The sequence below is a fragment of the Herpailurus yagouaroundi genome, unplaced genomic scaffold (assembly GCF_014898765.1).
Source record: "Herpailurus yagouaroundi ecotype Mexico unplaced genomic scaffold, PumYag 180, whole genome shotgun sequence".
NCBI classification, from domain to species: Eukaryota; Metazoa; Chordata; class Mammalia; order Carnivora; family Felidae; genus Herpailurus; species Herpailurus yagouaroundi.
In genome coordinates, this window is record NW_024412411.1 from 14,810,789 (window position 1) to 14,829,012 (window position 18,224).

Genomic DNA, 18,224 nt, shown 5'->3' on the forward strand with positions numbered 1-18,224 from the left:
AACAATCACCTTGTTATTTTGAGTTGCACAGTTTCCTATGAATCTATTCAAATGCTTGATTGGACCTGTCAAACACCTATTGTTATTAATTTCCAGACACTAAAATATATCAAATAATCTTTTTGTTCCACTTTTTTTTTCCCCCGGGCAATATCCCCCTCAAACTCTCAAGTTTTCCTACTCCATCTGGGCTAATTACTTTCTAGGCCTACAGCACAGCTGTCAGCTAGAATTTCCTTTAGTGCTTTCCTACGCTGGATCCTTCAAATGTCAGTATGTGGAGGTGTTTTCTCTTTAGAGAAACAGCCTCCAGTTTCCTGCCTGGGGGGACATATGCCTGATGGCTCTTTGGAAGAAGGGTCTTTGTGGGAGTAGATCTGAGAAAGAAGGCTGAGGGTACCTCTGTTTATTACTTGAATTTTCCCAGAATCAGCATGTTTCAGTCTCCTGCCATTAACCCAACCCCACCACACCCCTATATGTCTTGTGTCCCTGAGTCTGTCTGGGTCTCTCTGGCTCATTGTCTCCAGAGAACATACTTCCTATCACCTGTGGAGGGTAGTTTCCCTGACTTCAAGGGATAGAGAAGACGCTTTGGCTTTAATATCTGCATAAAAACTTCAACCAATCCCTGCACCTCACCACCTTCAGTGTACCTGGTACCACCTCAAGTTCTGCATCCTCTATGGGCTCTCAATAGTAGCCTCCTCTGCTCTCAGTTACATTTTGCTCCTCCACTCATTTTCCACCTTTCAAAATTTGCTCACATCTCCTTTCTAATTTTATCAGTCTTTGTGGATTTACACTCCCTCCAACTCTACCCCGCCCCACCTCTTCCTATTTAGTCATGTTTCAGTAGGAGGAGACAAACTCAACTATGTTTAACTGGAAGTCTCTCAACCTCATAGTGCCATATATGTATGTATAGATAGCACTATGAGGTATATAAAACCCCATCCTCAATGAAACAATCACTGATCTGCTTTCCATCACAATAGATTCATTTGCATTTTCGAGAGTTTTATGTAAGTACAATCATACATATGTATTCTTATTTGTCTGGATTCATCTCTGGATAGATTTGACCTTTATTCAATTCTTAAAAACCAGCTTTATTGAGGCATAATTTACATACAAAGTCACTAATTTTACTTACTTTTAATTTATTTAATGCTTATTTTTGAGAGAGAGAGAGAGAGAGAGAGCAGGGCAGGGGCAGAGAGAGAGGGAACTCAGAATCTGAAGCAAGCTCCAGGCTCTGAGCTGTCAGCACAGAGCCCTACATGAGGCTTGAACCCACAAACTGCGAGATCATCACCTGAGCTGAAGTCAGACACTTAACTGACTGACCCACCCAGGTGTCCCCAAAGTCATCAATTTTAAATATAGAGCTTGAGAAGTTTTGATACATGAATATCATCATGTAATCACCACTACAGTCAAGATGCAGAACATGTGAAAAGGAATATTTAAATATTTGCTTAAACTTAAGCAAAGTTTTAAGGGAAACAATTTCTTAGTTTCAGAGAAAGTCATGTGCTGTATGCACGCAACATTCAGGCATCATTCCATGGACACACAAAAATCAGTGCCATTTCACCTCCCTTTTCAAGTTACACAGTTGTGAAGACTTGCATTCTTGATTATTTACAGGGAACCTTTGTGATGACTTATAACTTTTTTTTTTTTAACAACTACCCCTTTGGTGTCTTAGGAAATAACTTCAAAGATTAACAGAAGAGGCCTTGTAAGGGAGTTCGATTAAAACCTAAACTGTATTTGCATACTGTATATACTTTGATTCATTCACTGCTGTGATTCCTCTGTCTCCAACCAGGCTACTGGCCCCATAAGAAAGTGTCACACAGCTCACAAGTTTCTGTTCAGCCATGTTGTCTCAGTGCTCTTTGTTCCTATCTTGTGTCCCAGCCTCCAGTCTCTCCCCATTCCACTCCCACCTAGGCATCACTGTTCATTAATCTTTCTGAAGTCTTGCTTTTATGGCAGGGCACCTTCCACACTTCCCAGTGCTCACAGGAGTAGGTCTGAGTTCCGTAATGCTGCCTTCAACTTCGTGTGCTCCACCTTATTTATGTTCAAACTGTGGGCAGCTGGGAGCCATTTCCAGAGAGTCATGTGGCTGAGCCCGGTTGTTGCTGTGCAGGGTGGGCTGTGTGTGTTTTATCCTTTCCAAACCCAGCACAACATGTGGAATGGCCTGGGTCTAGAAAAAAGGTGTTAGGATTTGTTGCAAAAGGATAAAAATTTACACCTTAAGCTTTATTTAAAAAGCATAGTAAAGCTTTTAATCAGCTACTGTAAAGAGAGTTCAGTAATTTATGTGAATATAGAGATTTAGGTGTCACAATAACTTAGAGGTTTTATGCTCCATGTGTAATTTATTTGTCAGATACAGAGCATGACATGCCTTACTTACTTTCTGGTGTTTTTTTTTTTTAAGATTTTTTTTTAAGTTTATTTTTTTTTTTTTTGAGAGAGAGAGAGAGAGCAGGGGAGGGGAAGAAAGAGAAGGAGAAAGAATCCCAAGCAGGCTCCACACTGCCAGTGCAGAGCCCGACATGGGGCTTGAACTCACAAACCATGAGATCATGACCCGAGCCAAAACCAAGAGCCGGACACTTAACTGACTGAGCCACCCAGGTGCCCCCTGGGTTACTTTCTGAAAAGGATCATCGTTTATTTATTTATCCAAACATTCATTAAATATCTCTTGAGCAACTATTACTTGTCAGGCTCTGTGCTAGGCATTGGCAATACATTTGTGAAGCAGAGAGATATTGTCTATAGCCTTAGCTAACACATTGGCTGAATGAGTCATTATACGGATAAGCAGAGCTACGGATGGAAAGTAAACTGGGGGCTGTGGAGGCCACTACTGCCCTGCTCATATCCCCTCAGCACTCACCAGGCAAGCCAAAGGCTTCTTCCTGCAAGAGACTCTCAGGCTGAGTAAGGCTTCTCTGGCCCACAGCAGGCAGGAGCATGCTCAGCCCTAGTATGGTGCGGGCCGTCAGTGCCAAGGAATCAGTGCCCTCAGGAGCAGTCCTCAACCCATGGTGAATAAGACTTGAGAGTTAACTACGCAGCTCCCTCACCCTCTGGGTGTTCTATACTATCTAAGCCTGGGCTGCCATAACAAAATGCCATAGACTGCGTGGCTTAGACAACGGAAATGTATTTTCTCACAGTTCTGGAGGCTGGATGGCTGAGATCAGGGTGCCAGCATGGGTGGTTTCTGGTGAAACCTCTCTTCCTGGCTTGTGGATGACCACTTTATCACTGTGTGTTCACGTGACCTCTTCTTTGTGTGCTCTCTCACGAAGAGAAAGAAAGACCTCGGGGAGCTCCCTAGTGTTACTTCTTAGAAATACGCTAATGCTACTGCATCAAGGCCCCACCCTTATGATCTCATTATAGGCCCTCCTTAATTTTTAATTATCTCCTTATTGTCCCTATCTCCAAATATAGGCATATTGAGGATGAAGGCTTCAACATATGGATTTGGGGGAACACAATTCAGGCTATGGTGTATACTGTCTCCCAGAGTTTCCCAGTGAGACTGAGCCCCAGTTACCCACCTCCCATGAATCCATTCATTAAGGCACTCTGAATAGCCTTCTTTTTCTTCCTTCCTCATTCCTCTATCTTCCTACCACAGCTTCCTGAGATTAACCCCCACATAAACCACTTGCACTCAAATCCTAGTCTGAGGATTTGTTTTGGGGGGAACCCCACCAATGACCGGAGCATATATCAGGGAACCAGACTTATGCCTAGTGGGCCTAGATCTTAGAAAGTCTTACCAGCTGTGCCAGGTGGGAAGCCATTTAAAGTCTTAAGCCAAAGGAACGAATCTCTGGTAGCATGTGGAGAAAAGATTCAAAGAGGTAAGAAGCTGATTCAGGGCAACTAACAGGGAAGCTATTTCTTCAGTCAAGTCAGAAGAAGATTGTGATCAGTACTAGGGAGGAAGCAGTGAAGACAGAGCCTGACATGATGCCTAGTCCATAGTAACTGCTCAACAAATATTTTTGGATGAAAATTAATGAATAGGTTCAATGTACCAAATCACTAGATAGACTGCCAGAACTTGAAGACTCGTTTCATTTGGGATTTGAGGAAAAGGAAAGAGTCAAGTCTTCAGGCTTGAACAGCTAGGTGAATGCTGATGCTATTTACTCAATATGGATCATAGCTTTGAGGATCAGCAAGTTGGAGGGGTAACAGATAATGTGTTTGGGGCATGATGTGCCTGTGAGACATCTAATTGATGCTGAGTAGGCAGCTGGGTACACAGGTTTGGAGCTGGGTTAGAGATGCATATTTGGGTACCACCAGATATAGCTGCAAATTGCGTGGAGCAAGCCCTCTCCAACCACATGGGAAATGTGACCCAGAAGAGCTCCATGTTTTCCTATTTTCTGGAATTCTCTCTAAAATAACATTTCATAAGGAGTATGAGGGAGAACTAATATCCATTGAGAACCTACTATAGGCCAAGAATTGCACTAGGTGTTTAATCTTCAGAACAGCCCTGAGAGGTATGAAATATTATCTCCATTTACAGACGAGGAAATTAAGGTACAGAAAGGAGGTCATTTATCCAAGTACAAAGCTGGTCAGCAGCTTCAGAAAAACTCTAGACTGTCCTAGTCCAAATTTCATGTTTAAAATAAGAATCAACAAAACATGGTTCTGTATCCTATGACTCTTAGTCTCACCAGACTTCACAATGTGCAATTCCCAAAGTCAGGTGCATTCAGTAGTAGAGTCTTTCGATTCCAGGGACCAAGGGTTATTCTCTCTGCAGCCCTCTGTTCAGCTCCTCATCCCTCATTTGAACAACTCTCTTTCCAAGTGGTCCCCCTGCTGGTGACCCTACTGTGGTAAAGCCCCAACTGAAATCTCTCAATTTCTGTCACCGCAGATTTGCTTTCTCTGGACATATCATTTAAATGGAAGCATATAATGTGGTCTTTTGCAATGATGTTCTCAGCCAGTGTGCTGAATAAAAGGTAAAATATTTAGTATTTCCTCAACACCATATGTAACATAGAGAGTAACCCAAAACCTCATTATTTTTTTTAATGTTCATTCATTTTTGAAAGACAGAGAGAGACAGACCACAAGCAGGGGTGGGGCAGAGAGAGAGGGGGACACAGAATCTGAAGCAGGCTCCAGGCTCTGAGCTGTCAGCACAGAGCCCAACATGGGTCTCGAACTCATGAACTGCAAGATCATGATCTGAGCCAAAGTCAGATGCTCAACCAACTGAGCCACCCAGGTGCCCCTTTTTATTTAAAAATATAGCACACCATCTTGGATTTGCTAATGCTGATACACAGTAGTGCAAACTTTTTTTTTTATAGATCTGCATTAAACTTATACATTTATTTGGAAAGATTAATACTGATATTAGTCAATGTTATATATTTTCTATCCCTGGTATGATCCAGTCTGTTAAGTCAAAAGTTTTGAGAACTTTAAGAAAACTATTATTTAGGGTTTTAACACATACTATCTGTATCAAATTCTTTTTCTGGTGATATTTTTATATGGCACATTTTCCCACAGTCTATTCTCTCTCTCTTTTTTTTTAATATTTACGTATTTTGAGAGAGTGTGAGAGAGGCACAGAGATAGAGGCAGAGAGAGAAAGAGAGAAAGAGAGTGAGAGCAAGAGCAAGAGAGAGAGAGGATCCCAAGCAGGCTCCATGATGTCAGTGCAGAGCCTCATGTGATCATGATATGAGCCAAAATAAAAAGTCAGACACTTAACTGACTGAGCCACCCAGGTGCCCCCACAGTCTATTCTAAATCATTGTTTCTAACAGACAGGGAAGCTATTGAATTGCATATTCAAATTTTGGAAAACAGTATGGAGGTTCTTCAAAAGATTAAAAATAGAACTACCACATGATCTAGCAATCCCATTTTGGAATATTTACCCAAAAGAATTGAAATCAGGATGTCAAAGAGGTTATCTACACTCCCATGTTCACTGCAGCATCATCCATAATAACCAAAATATTGAAACAACCTAAATGTCCCTTGATGGATGAATAGAGAAAGAAAACATGGTATAGGGGTGCCTGGGTGGCTCAGTCAGTTAAGCATCCGACTTCGGCTCAGGTCATGATCTCATGGTCCATGAGTTCGAGCCCCACGTCGGGCTCTGTGCTGACAGCTCAGAGCCTGGAGCCTGTTTCAGATTCTGTGTCTCCCTCTCTCTGACCCTCCCCCATTCATGCTCTGTCTCTCTCTGTCTCAAAAATAAATAAATGTTAAAAAAAATTTTTTTAAATAATAAATAAATATTTAAAAAATTAAATTAAATTATAAAGAAAACATGGTATATTCATACAATGGAATATTATTTAGCTTTAGAAAAAGAAAAAAATCCTGCCACTTGCAACAATAGCCTGCAGGACATTATGCTGAGTGAAGTAGGTCAGACACAGAAGGATAAATACTGCATGAATACACTTATATGAGGGATCTAAAATAGTCAAACTCATAGAAGCAGAGAGTAGATTGGTGCTCGCCAGGGCTTTGGAGAGGGAAAATGGGTAATTGCCGTTCAAAAGGTATAAAGTTTCAGTTATGTCAGACGCATAAATTGGAGAGATCTGCTACTAAATACAGCACCTATGGTTAACAACAATATACACTTAAAATTTTGTGAGAGAGTAGATCTTATGTTGTGTTTCTTACCACAGTAAAAAAAAAAATCAACTAAAAACAATTATACAAACAGTTCTTAAAAGATGGAAGTCAGAATCCATACTGCCTCATTCTCCAGATGTGAGGTAGTGTCGCTCCCTATGTTCTAATTCTTTTAATATGTTTGTTGGAGGCAAAGTTTCATAGACTACTTCCTGGTGTGGGGGTGAGCATCTCACCTGAGTCATAGAAGGTTCCAGAGATTGGGCAAGATTGAGCCAGAGAGATGAGGTCATTCTTTTTGCCAATCATTGCAATGTTGCAAAAGGCAGAGGCGGTGTCTTGGACAAGAAACTAGACCTAAGTGAGAGGCCCTTAGGCAGAAGAAAGAAGTATGATCAGTGGAGTTCATCCTGGACCATGTCCCCTTCTTGACCTCTCCCAACCCCTCCACACTGTAGCCAGAGTGAACTTTTGTCACCATGAAAGATGGTTCAGAGGACCTGTGACTACTGGCTAGCTCCTCTCCTTTCTCTGGGAACCTATTCTCTAAGCATTTGTAAATTTCTTTCAGCTCCAAAAAACACATCATTTTCATCTTTACCTCTAGGCCTTTGCCCATGCCCATCCCTCTGTTCCAGCCCCCTTCACATCCAACCCTCCAAACTGACTAATGCCTGCTCATTGCCAAGTCTCTGTTCAGACCTCATTAGGAATTTTTTCCTGACCCTCAAGACTGGGTTAGGTTTTCCCTTTTCAGGGGCTTTTACCCCTATTCCACAGACCAGCCGAATGTGTTGTGATTGCCTATTAACTTGTCTACTCCTCACTCCCCCTAGACTGAAAGCTTCTTCAGGCAGGGACAGAATCTGCCCAACATCTGACCTCATGAGATACCCTAACTTAGAACTTCCCAATCAACTTGCTCCCAAACTCCTGATCCATAGGCACTGTGAGATAATAAGTGATTGCTGTTGTCCTGAACCATTAAATTTTGGAGTAATTTGTTATATGGTAATGGATAACTAATACACTATCAAAACTTAGAAGCTTTAAACAATCGTATCCCAGATTCTGCAGGATAGCAACTGGCGACCTCTTGCTCCTTGTGGCATCAACTATGGCACAACTCAGCATTACTCAGCTGGTGGATGGGCCGATTGGGAGGATCCAAGACAGCTTCACTCACATCTTGGGCACTTTTTGGGCTAGAAACTAGTCTCCATTGGAATAGATTACCACAGAGCCTACACTTGGCCTCTCCAGAATGGCTGTCTCCAAGTAGATGAACTTTACATGGCAGTTGGCTTCCCTCAGAACAAGTATCCCGAAAGAACCCAGAAGAAGCTGTACTTTTTTATGACCTAGCCCTGGAAATAACATACCGTCATTTCTACTATATTCTCTTGGTTGAAGCAGTCATAAGACCACCTAGATTCAAGAAGTGACTCCACCTCTTGATGGGAGGAATATCAAAGAATTGATAGCTATTCTTTTAAAAATAAATTAATTATTAAGGTATAATTTATATGCAATAAAATGCACCAATTTAAATATGCAATTTGGCAAGTTTTAGCACATGACTATGTATTACCCTGTAACTACCATCACCATCAAGCTACAGAACATTTCCTTCATCCCAAAGTTCCCTTCTGCCTCCTTGCAGTCAATCCCTTCACCCTTCCCTCCTAGTGCCAGGCAACCACTAATCTGCTTTCAGGCTCTTCTAGAATTTTGTGTGACACCATATATGGTTTTTTACAGTTGGCTTTTTCACTTAGCTAAATTCTTTTGAGACCCATCATGTTGTTTGTTGCATGAATCAATAGTTCATTTATTTTTTATTGCTAAGTAGTTTCTGTTGTATGTCTATAAATGTTTTGTTTTAGCAGTTACCTGTGGATGGACATCTGGGTTGTTTCCAGATTTAGATTATTATGATAAAGCTGTTATGAACATTCATTTTCATTTCTCTTGAATAAACATCTAGGAGTGGGGTTGCTGGGTCATACTGGAGATAGATGTTTTAACTTCATAAAAGACCACTCAATTGCTTTCCAAAATGGTTGTGCCATCTTATTTTCCCAGCAAGAATATATGAAAGTTCTAGTTGCTCCCCACCCTTGCTAACACATGGGATTGTCAGTCTTTTTAAGTTTAGCGATTCTAATGGGTGTGTAGCAGTATCTCATTGGGGTTTTAATTTGCATTTCCCTGATGACTAATGATGTTGAGCATATTTTCATATACTAATTTTTTTTCAACGTTTATTTATTTTTGGGACAGAGAGAGACAGAGCATGAACGGGGGAGGGGCAGAGAGAGAGGGAGACACAGCATCGGAAACAGGCTCCAGGCTCCGAGCCATCAGCCCAGAGCCTGACGCGGGGCTCGAACTCACGGACCGCGAGATCGTGACCTGGCTGAAGTCGGACGCTTAACCGACTGCGCCACCCAGGCGCCCCCTTTTTTTTTTTTTTTTTTTCATGTACTAATTGATCACTGATATATCTTCTTTTGTGGAGTGTCTATTAAAATCTTTTGGCATTTGTAACTGGTTATTTTCTCACTATTGAGCTTTAGAAGTTGTTTATAAATTACGGATACCAGCCTTTTGTCAGGTCTATGTATTTAAATACTCTCCTCCTGAGGGCACCTGGGTGGCTCAGTCAGCTGGGCGTCCGACTTCGGCTCAGGTCATGATCTCATGGTTCTTGAGTTCAAGTTCTGCGTTGGGTTCTGTGCTAACAGCTCAGGGCCTGGAGCCTGCTTCAGATTCTGTGTCTCCCTCTCTCTCTACCCCTCCCCCCCTCGCTCGCTCTCTCTCTCTCTCTCTCTCTCTCTCTCTCAAAAGTAAACATTAAAACATTTTTGTAAAGAAATATTTTCCTCCAGACTGTGGCTTGCCTTTTCATCTTCTTCAAACTGACTAAAGGGCAGAAGTTTTTAATTTTGATGAAGTCCAAATTATTATTTTCTTTTTTTTTAATTCATGCTCTTGGTGTCCTATAAAAGAAATCTTTGCCTACTCAAGATCACAAAGATTTTTCTCCTATGTTTTACTCAAGAAGTTTTATAGTTTTAGCTTTTATGTTCAGATCTATGATTCACTTTGCGTTAATTTTTTCAAGGTGCATAGTCAGGTCAAGACTCATTTTTTTCCCAAACATATGCAATAGTTACAGTAGCCTTTGTTGAAAATACTATCCTTGCCTCATTTATTTAGCTTGCCACTTCTGTCTGAAGCAACTACCTATATGTGTGTGTATGTATATATATAAAATAAAATATACAGTCAAATATATGTAAATATATGTATATATATTTTTGTGTATCTATTTCTGGATATTTTTGTCACGTTCTATTGATCTGTACATTTACCTATGTAGTCATATTTTAAAACTGCCAAAAGCATAGCAACTCACTGTAGCCTAACTGGTCTCATGACATCAGACACCAAAGCCCTTAGGCATGGTCCGTATTACCTGGCTCAGGCTCCTGGGAGATGGCATGCTGGCTCCTGCTTACCATTCTGGGCTCCTCTCCCTCAGAGAGAATGAAGAGATCATAAAAAATTAGTAAGGAGGAGGAGGTATGTGGGGAAAAAAAGAGATGTGACCTCTTTTTGCCAGAGTTCTGGTCATTCAAGTTAAACTCGGTGTGAAGAAATGAAGAGATGACGAGAGATTGCAGAGCTATGTCTCTGGCCTAAAAGAAAAAGTTAGGACCCATATAAATTAGATGGGAAACAATCCCATTTTACAATATTGAAACATGCCAATGGATGTTGCATCACAACACAATCCCCTCTATGGGTTTGTTACAGTGTCTGCATAAAGGTAATGTAAGCCTTTCCTCTCAAGAGAATATTTTACTTCATGACTTTTTTTTAAGTTTATTTATTTATTATTGAGACAGAGACAGCGTGAGTGGGGGAGGGGCAGAGAGAGACTGAGAGAAAGAGAGAACCCCAAACAGGCTGCACACTCTGAGCACCGAACCTAACGTGAGGCTCGAACTCACGAAACCGTGACATCATGACCTGAACAGAAACCAAGAGTCAGAGGCTTAACCAACTGAGCCACCCAGGCACCCCGACTTTTTTTTTTTTTTTTTTTTTTTGGCAAAACACCTATTTAATTATCTCATATTTGTCAGGAACAAAGTTTTTGAATAAGAAGTTATCAGGGTTTTTCTGTTTCTGAAAAGTAACCTTATTTTCAGTAAACTTTCTGATTTACTAAAAGTTTTAACTGGTTTACAAAGTCAATATGTTAATCTACTAGCTCAGGCGTCTAAAAATTATTGTGAGATTTAATATGAATGCATTTAGTTGATTGCTGTAGAGTCTGTTTGCAGAGGTAGCGATCCTCAGTAAAAGTGGGTGAAAATTTTGAAAAAGTATAAAATCTTTAGCAACTGTGCATACCAAACAGGTTCTCTGGCATTCTGCCAAATCAGACAACATATCTGGCTCTTTCTACCACAGAAACTCTCCTACCTGTATTTCTACATCACTCAACATGGCAGAGCTAACAGAAAACCAAAGTCAAATGAGGAAACTTGGCAAATGATTATCTGGCTTCACTGTTTGACCACTAACTGGCAAATACCATAACAAAAACTGCCCAGGAGATAAATGAGGGGATAAGAGTACATTTCTGACCCTGGATCCAGGCTCTCATGGAAGAAGCAGGTCTAAGATTTATAGGAAATGATTTGGGAATGAGTTCAACGTACTGAATAATCACAAAATTGTTTTTCCATTTAACAAAAATAATCCCCACGCTTCAAAAATTTTGGTGGTAGCTTTTTTTTTTCTCCTGCAACAGCACTCTATTTAATATTTTTACCCCATAATCCCACCTGTTGGTATTCTAGTTAAGATCAAGTACTTAAAAACCTTTATCAGATTTGTAGATCCCAGCAACCTGCTGGCATTTAACAAATACACAACACTGATGGAAATAAAGGAAGGTCCAAATGAGGTAAAACACATAAATTGTCTCAAACTGGTTATTTTTTGGATGACTTTTTACTGATGAGAAAAACTCTCTCAGCCAAAAGCTATTATGCGTATTAACTGCTTCAATTCCCTTCTTTTACGAAGTTCTGAATTTGTTATTAATATAACACAGCACTAGTTAGAAAACATATGATAAACTAGTTTTTAAAAATCGAATTCAAGAATGCCAAACAGGGTGACTAATTAAGAGTGGAGGTTCCAGGGAGCGCCTCACTTCCGTCTCCCCAGGACAGAGGGATAAATAACTGAGACAGAGGTTAGTGGCCTAAGTAGGTGGTGCCAGGGCGTAAGAAATTGTTGTCTTGAGGCAGAGGATGAGGAAAAATGCAGAAGAGGAAAGGGGAACCTTAAAGGATGTAGGTGTGTGGTGATATTCTTTTCTCAAATGAGGACAGAGCTGCAAAAAGTATCAGGAGGGGCAAAGACGAACCTGCGTTGGTTTCTCGAGGTTTAGGAGCAAAAAAAGCAAAGCGACAAGCAAAAGAGGCAGGATCTTTCAGATCTTTCAGGATCTTTCAGAGCTGGACATTATCATACAAGCACTTAATCCAGGGGGTTGCAATTCTGTCTGGAGCCAAACCCGAAGGAACTTTTACCCAAAACAAGAGCAGAGAGAAGACAAGCCTTGGTCGCTGAAGGGCAGAGTGCGGCAGAAGCCCTCCACGCGCATACACTCCTTTCCCCATCCCGTGAGCTGCTAGGAAACCCAGAGCGGTCTGTGCCTCAGTTTACAGCGGAAGAAACAGACACACAGACCCAAATGACCCGCTCACGGTCACAGAGCAGAGCCGGCTGTCACGTCTCCACACAACTCACCACTTACCGGTTTGCCACTCCAGGGAGGCAAGGAGGGAGTTGTGTGTTTCATGGAATCAACAGGGGGAGTCGTGGCGGTCAAAATCACGCGGGGAGAAGGCGGGAGGACGCGATCTCGGCTGCGAAGGCGTCCGTGCGTGCCCTTCGCCTGGACTCCTCCCCGTGCGGCCACCAGGTGGCGCGCCCGGCCCGCGGGTCGCGGCGGCGCGTGGCGGAGTTGGGGCGGGGGGGGGGAGCCCTCGCGAGCCCATCGCCTAGGAAACGGAGGGCTAGGCTACAGCAGGGGAGTGGGTGGGCCTGGTCCGCCGGCAGGACGCGAGTGCTACCTGCGGGCCCACTGCAGTGCATCCGCGCCTGGAAGCGGTCGAGGGAAGGTAGGGAGACTGGCTGGACTCCTCGCTCGACCCCTGACTCCTTCCAGTTTGGCACTTAAGACTTTACATCTCCGTCCCACCCCCACCAGGCCTGGGGCTTGCTCTACGCCCAAGCGGGCCTGGGGTCGCTCCCTCCTGGCGTCCTCCACCAAACCCTGCTCCTGGACCGTGGGAAACCGCCGGGAGGGGTGCTCATAGGCCCGCCCCTCTTCAGGAAGGAGACAGTGAGGGAGATTTTTTGAACTGATCAAAATATTAACCTCTCTTCGCCTTGCAGTAGAACCCCCGGTGACTTGCTGATTTGCCCGCCCTTGGAGATCTGTTCCTGAGGGCAGGAGCTGAATGTGATTCAGGTTTGTGACCTTAATGGTGCCCTCACAGCCTCTAGCACATAGGTGTTCAGTAAACTAATCCTTCCATTTGTGTGGAGCTTTATCGCTTGACAGTATTCCCAAAGCATTTGAGCCTCACTGATAACCCGGACAGGAGGTAGGAAAGATGGAAGAGAACTCAGGGTCAGAGGGGATTAGAGACTCAAGGTTATAAAACTCACTAGTGGAGGAGCCAGAACTAGACTCAAGTCTTGCTTTGCTTAGTGCTCTTCTCACCGAATTCCTGGTCTTGTGAATGCGTTTTGAGTGAGGACTCACACCTCCCTGCAACCTTCTCAGAGCCAGCATGGAGCCCTCCCACGAGGGTACTACCTGAGTGCTCTAAGTGTTGCTGATGGCCTTCCCCCCGCCCCCACTCTCCTCCACAGTCCATAGATTGGCTTTAGCTCCTTGCCGTGGATGCTGCAACATCCTTCTGAACAGGACATTAGGTTTCTTTCTTTTATTAACGTTAGATTTGTACAGTACTTTGTTCTTCACTCCCCTTCTTACTCCATGATTAATTCTCTGCTGGGCAAGAGAGAGTTGAGGAGGTGGTTGGGTAGTGGCAGATGTCCCATTGAAGGAAAAAAAAAAAAAATATATATATATATATATATATTTCTGTTAAGGCAGAGAAGGAAAACAATAAACCTGGGTATTTATCACTGTGTGTGTGATAATTGCTTATGGATTTCCTTACTGCCACCCCAAGACCTGGCCCCAGTAGATCTCTTTGTATTCACCACTGCTCTCTGAAAATGGAAGCCCATTGGTTCTCCTCCACCATCAGAGTTTGAAAATACTACATGTATTTCCATTATCCTCACAACATTCTTTTCATAATTATGTCTCTTTTATTTTGACATTTCTAAGCTTGAAGGACAGCAGGAGTTGGGGAAAAATGTAGTAGTTCTGGTTGCTAGAGAAATTAGTATAATATAATGCTTCTCAAACTATTTGTTATTAGCAAATCTGGATCAGAAGATAGACCAATTCAGAAGCTAAGTGTAATTTGGGAACTGCAGTTCAGAAATGTCCCACTGACCAAAGGATTTGTATTGGTGAAAAAAATACATGGTAATGTAATGTACATCACCAATTAGGCATGTGAAAGTTGAAAGTGTTATTTATCCAGATATTTTTAAATATCTTGATTTGAATATTTGGTTGTTTAACATATCTCCAAACTGGCTGTGTTTTACATTTTAAAGCTGTTTTGGGCTGTATATACATAATCTATACAAAAAAAGGACTGAATTTGTTTTAAGCTAACTTTTAGGTGATATTCTCACTACTAAAAGGCTTTAAATGAATTCAGCGCTTTTTAACATACACTGAAGAGCATTTCTTTTTTTAAATGTTTATTTATTGATTTATTTTGAGAGAGACAGAGAGCACAAGTGGGAGAGAGGCAGAGAGAGAAGGAGAGAGAATCCCAAGCGATGTGGGGCTCAATCCCACAAACTATGAGATCATGACCCAAACTGAAATCCAGAGTCAAATGCTCAACCGGCTTAGCCAGCCAGGCACCCCTACACTGAAAAGCATTTCTAAAACATTTAAATATTGTATTAACAATATGTTCTAGCATAAGTGAGAATTTGAATTTAAAAGTGATTTACTTTCTAAATTCAGGGTATATACAACATTATGAGAAAATAAATAGGGCCATGGATAAAGAAAGTGAGTATACATTATTTGCAGGTCATTCAAATTAGACATTTATTGAGCATCTACTTTGTGTCCAACAAGGTATGTTCCAACATATATTTTGAAAACATATTTTGAAAATATATATTCCAAATATATGTTCCAACATATATTTTTGAAAACCCAAAGATGGTTTGTTGAAGCGGTTAGTTGTTATTCAGTATTAAAGGAATTATATTTTGTTGAAAATGAGCATATAACACCATGAATGCTTTCAAATATATATTGCAATTAACACTATAATGGGATACTACTACATTATTATTATTTATTAGACATACACATTTACAGCTAGTTAATGGCAGAGCCAGTACTAGATAGACTTCGAGACTTCCCACCCATATAGAGATCTTTTCACTAAATCATGCCCTCAATCTCTGATGAAATCATATTCAGAACTTTTACCGTTACTAATGCTGTTAAGTAGATATCTTCCATTTTAATCTACATAACAAACATCAGAATCCATTTCAAATGTCAAAAAAGCTATTAGGGCAGAGCTGCCATCCCTCTCAGCCTCCACAAAATTTGGAAAGAGTCATTAGGAGGCTTCTGGATATCTCCACAAAGTCATGAAAAAAGTCATTAGGAGCTTTCTCAGTATTGAGCCAGGATCCTGAGAATGCACTCTTTGGTTTTTTGGGGGGGTAATTTTGCAGAGTCAAGTAAAGCATTATGGGATAACAGTACATTTGAATAAGATGGCTATTCTATGTCCATTTTTTTCTAAACAGACTTCTTCCTTTCCACTGAGAAGCATTTGGGGAATATGTTTTGGATTATGGAGTAGGCTCTGAAAAGGCTGGAGACCTGAGTCTTTCAAACCTAGCCTCCTCGCCTGCCATCGCTCTATGGCATATGTTATGGAATGCCCAAAGAGCATTGGGAAAGGACAAACAGATAGTACAAAAGGTCATACTGTGACCATCTGAAAGATCTCCAGAGCATTCATTGCCTGCAAAATCTTGCTAGCCTTTTAAAGTTGTTCATTATTTTTCTTAAAGTCCTACTAGAGTATGCTTCTTTCTTCCTATCCATCTGAGTAGAGATCTTGCCTCTTCCATATGTTATAATTAAGGACCAGGTAACGTGCCATGCACAGAGCAGGCACCAGATAGATGTTTGCAGTTACTGACACACAGATTAGGTGTCCATCTGTCAAGAATTATTCTTCATAAAACCTCCTGGAAGATAACCTACATTACTGTGTGAATATTTTTCTAGGGTCCTCACCCTTTGCTGAGATAGAAGTCCTCTAGGTGGACAGGAACCGTCAATCCTTGTAAATGTTTATGAAAATCCCCATTGTTTGTAGGACGTTATCAAATGTAGAAGGACATTCTGAAGTAATGTCATTAGCTCATTGCAAAAATGCATCTATTAAGAGGCCAATCCTCTGCTTACTGATTTTCTGGAAAGTATGTAAAACAATGAATCTTAAAATAGTTTATGGATAAATAATTTGTGCTAATGGATCCACATTTTCACTCATAGTTTGTTAAAGTGCTTTGCCATGAGTTGCAGTTAGGTAACTAATAATACTTTAGTCAGAGAGCTGAAAACTTAAGAGCCAGGTAACTGAGGTAATGAGCAAGATGAGGTCATTTTTCCTCCAGCACCAGATGGGTATTATAGATGGAAACTCTAACACTTGATCTCCTTCATATGACTCAGAAGGAAAATTATAGATCAATGTTAACATTTGTTTTAACTTTTAAATAAAATATTTATAGTAAAACAATCACTGTTAAGTAGTAAGTTATTGTTGCAAAATGATACACTTGTCAGCATGTTATCTCTTTGTGCAATAGTCAAGTTAAAATTTCTAATTCTAAAATAGAAAATAATATAAAAATTCAACTCTGCATCTAAAACAAAACAAAAGCAATCTTTACTCAACTTACAAGTTTCTGTGAACTGTGATGGGAGAATGACACATTTTATTGTGTAGTTTATGAAATTATTCTCAATACTTTCACATCTGAGAAGATACCACTTAATATATTACTCGGTGTTAATGTGTTAAATCTTTTTGTTGACAGCTGTGTGCTTTTCATTTGGAAAGTATTATATAGTATATTTGCATTCACATATACTCGAATCTGTTAGAATGTAGAGATGAGCACACTGGCTGGAAAAGAAAAGTCTCAGACACAAAGACTGAGCCTCACTGGAGGTCTAGGTGTGAAAACAGCATGTCTAGGAAGAAGTGTTTCATTTCAGAGACATTTTCCACTGTGGATCTCAGTGATCTATGTAGATTGCCGAGTCAGTGGCCCAAGTCAATGATGAAGATTGACAATAGCAAACCGCATGGATTAGTTTTTCCACACATCATTATACTTGGCATTGGGTAGACATCCTCTGCTTTAGTTACCCGGAGTTCGAAAAAGCCTGATCTGGAGCTTTAACTAAAAGGGCATAATACTTAACTAAGCTCTTTCTGTATGTCAGCCACTATGCTAGGTGCTTTAAATAATGGCTTATTTAATCCTTACAACAGCTTTTAAAGTATGATTTTTGCTCTTAACTTATAGATGATGAAACTGAAGCTCAGAAAGATTAAGTCACCTACCCAAGCTCACATAGATAATAGGTGGTGGATATAGGATTAAAACATGTCTGCCTGATTTATCCATCCAGTTTTTCCTTTGACAAGGACTTACTGTGCATCTACTTGTGCTAGGTGGGGAATACAGTAATGCACAAGAATTACATCATGCCCACTCTCATGGACTTCCCAGCCATCTAAATAAATAATTAATAATCAAAGCCATCTAAATAAATAAATAATCAAAGTAGTAGTACTTTGATTGAAGCTTAGGCACTTATTGTTTTTATTTAATGGAAATTAGAAGATAAAAATCTGTTAAGATTATAATCTGAAAAGAAGTACTTTAGTACCTATACAAAATCCATCAAGTATTCCTGTTCACTATAAAAATCTGTGAACAGTGGACCTGATTTTTCACTCTTAAAATCTATTATTTTTGATAATTTTTTATTATTAGATAAAAAGCAATCGATAGCTGATGAGCAGTGACTGCTAAATATTACATTATTATTATCACTTTGCATTTGTAAACCTTTTAGCCATTTAAAAAAACATTTGAATATGTGCTTTTATTTGCTCTAACAACCCTAGCCATACCTAATTCTTTTGGATTCTAGTTTCTTTGGATTCTAGCTCACAGAAAATTGTGCTCTTTTGTTTTGTCTTAATTAAAAAAAAAATTAACAG

The 18,224-nt window shown here is 40.6% G+C and overlaps 2 protein-coding genes across 19 annotated transcripts in view; one reads left to right on the forward strand and one right to left on the reverse strand.

The window, feature by feature from the left end:
* SYTL2 (synaptotagmin like 2) overlaps nucleotides 1–12,673 on the reverse strand; it is a 144,007-nt gene extending 131,334 nt beyond the window's left edge. For 4 of the 8 annotated variants that reach the window (XM_040489520.1, XM_040489522.1, XM_040489521.1 and 1 more), the window contains exons 1-3: nucleotides 12,533–12,673; nucleotides 10,169–10,229; nucleotides 6,924–7,058 (exon numbers count right to left, since the gene is read on the reverse strand). The gene's annotated coding sequence lies outside the window, so the exon portion shown is untranslated. The remainder of the gene's footprint in view (nucleotides 1–6,923; nucleotides 7,059–10,168; nucleotides 10,230–12,532) is intronic. The other 4 variants (XM_040489525.1, XM_040489527.1, XM_040489526.1 and 1 more) reach the window with 4 other exon arrangements.
* The window catches only part of CCDC83 (coiled-coil domain containing 83), a 68,205-nt gene that overhangs the window by 8,228 nt on the left and 41,753 nt on the right, over nucleotides 1–18,224 (forward strand). For 3 of the 11 annotated variants that reach the window (XM_040489530.1, XM_040489538.1, XM_040489540.1), the window contains exons 1-2: nucleotides 12,767–12,899; nucleotides 13,177–13,252. The gene's annotated coding sequence lies outside the window, so the exon portion shown is untranslated. Of the gene's footprint in view, nucleotides 1–4,948; nucleotides 5,037–12,766; nucleotides 12,900–13,176; nucleotides 13,253–18,224 lie in introns of those variants that run through there. The other 8 variants (XM_040489533.1, XM_040489541.1, XM_040489532.1 and 5 more) reach the window with 7 other exon arrangements.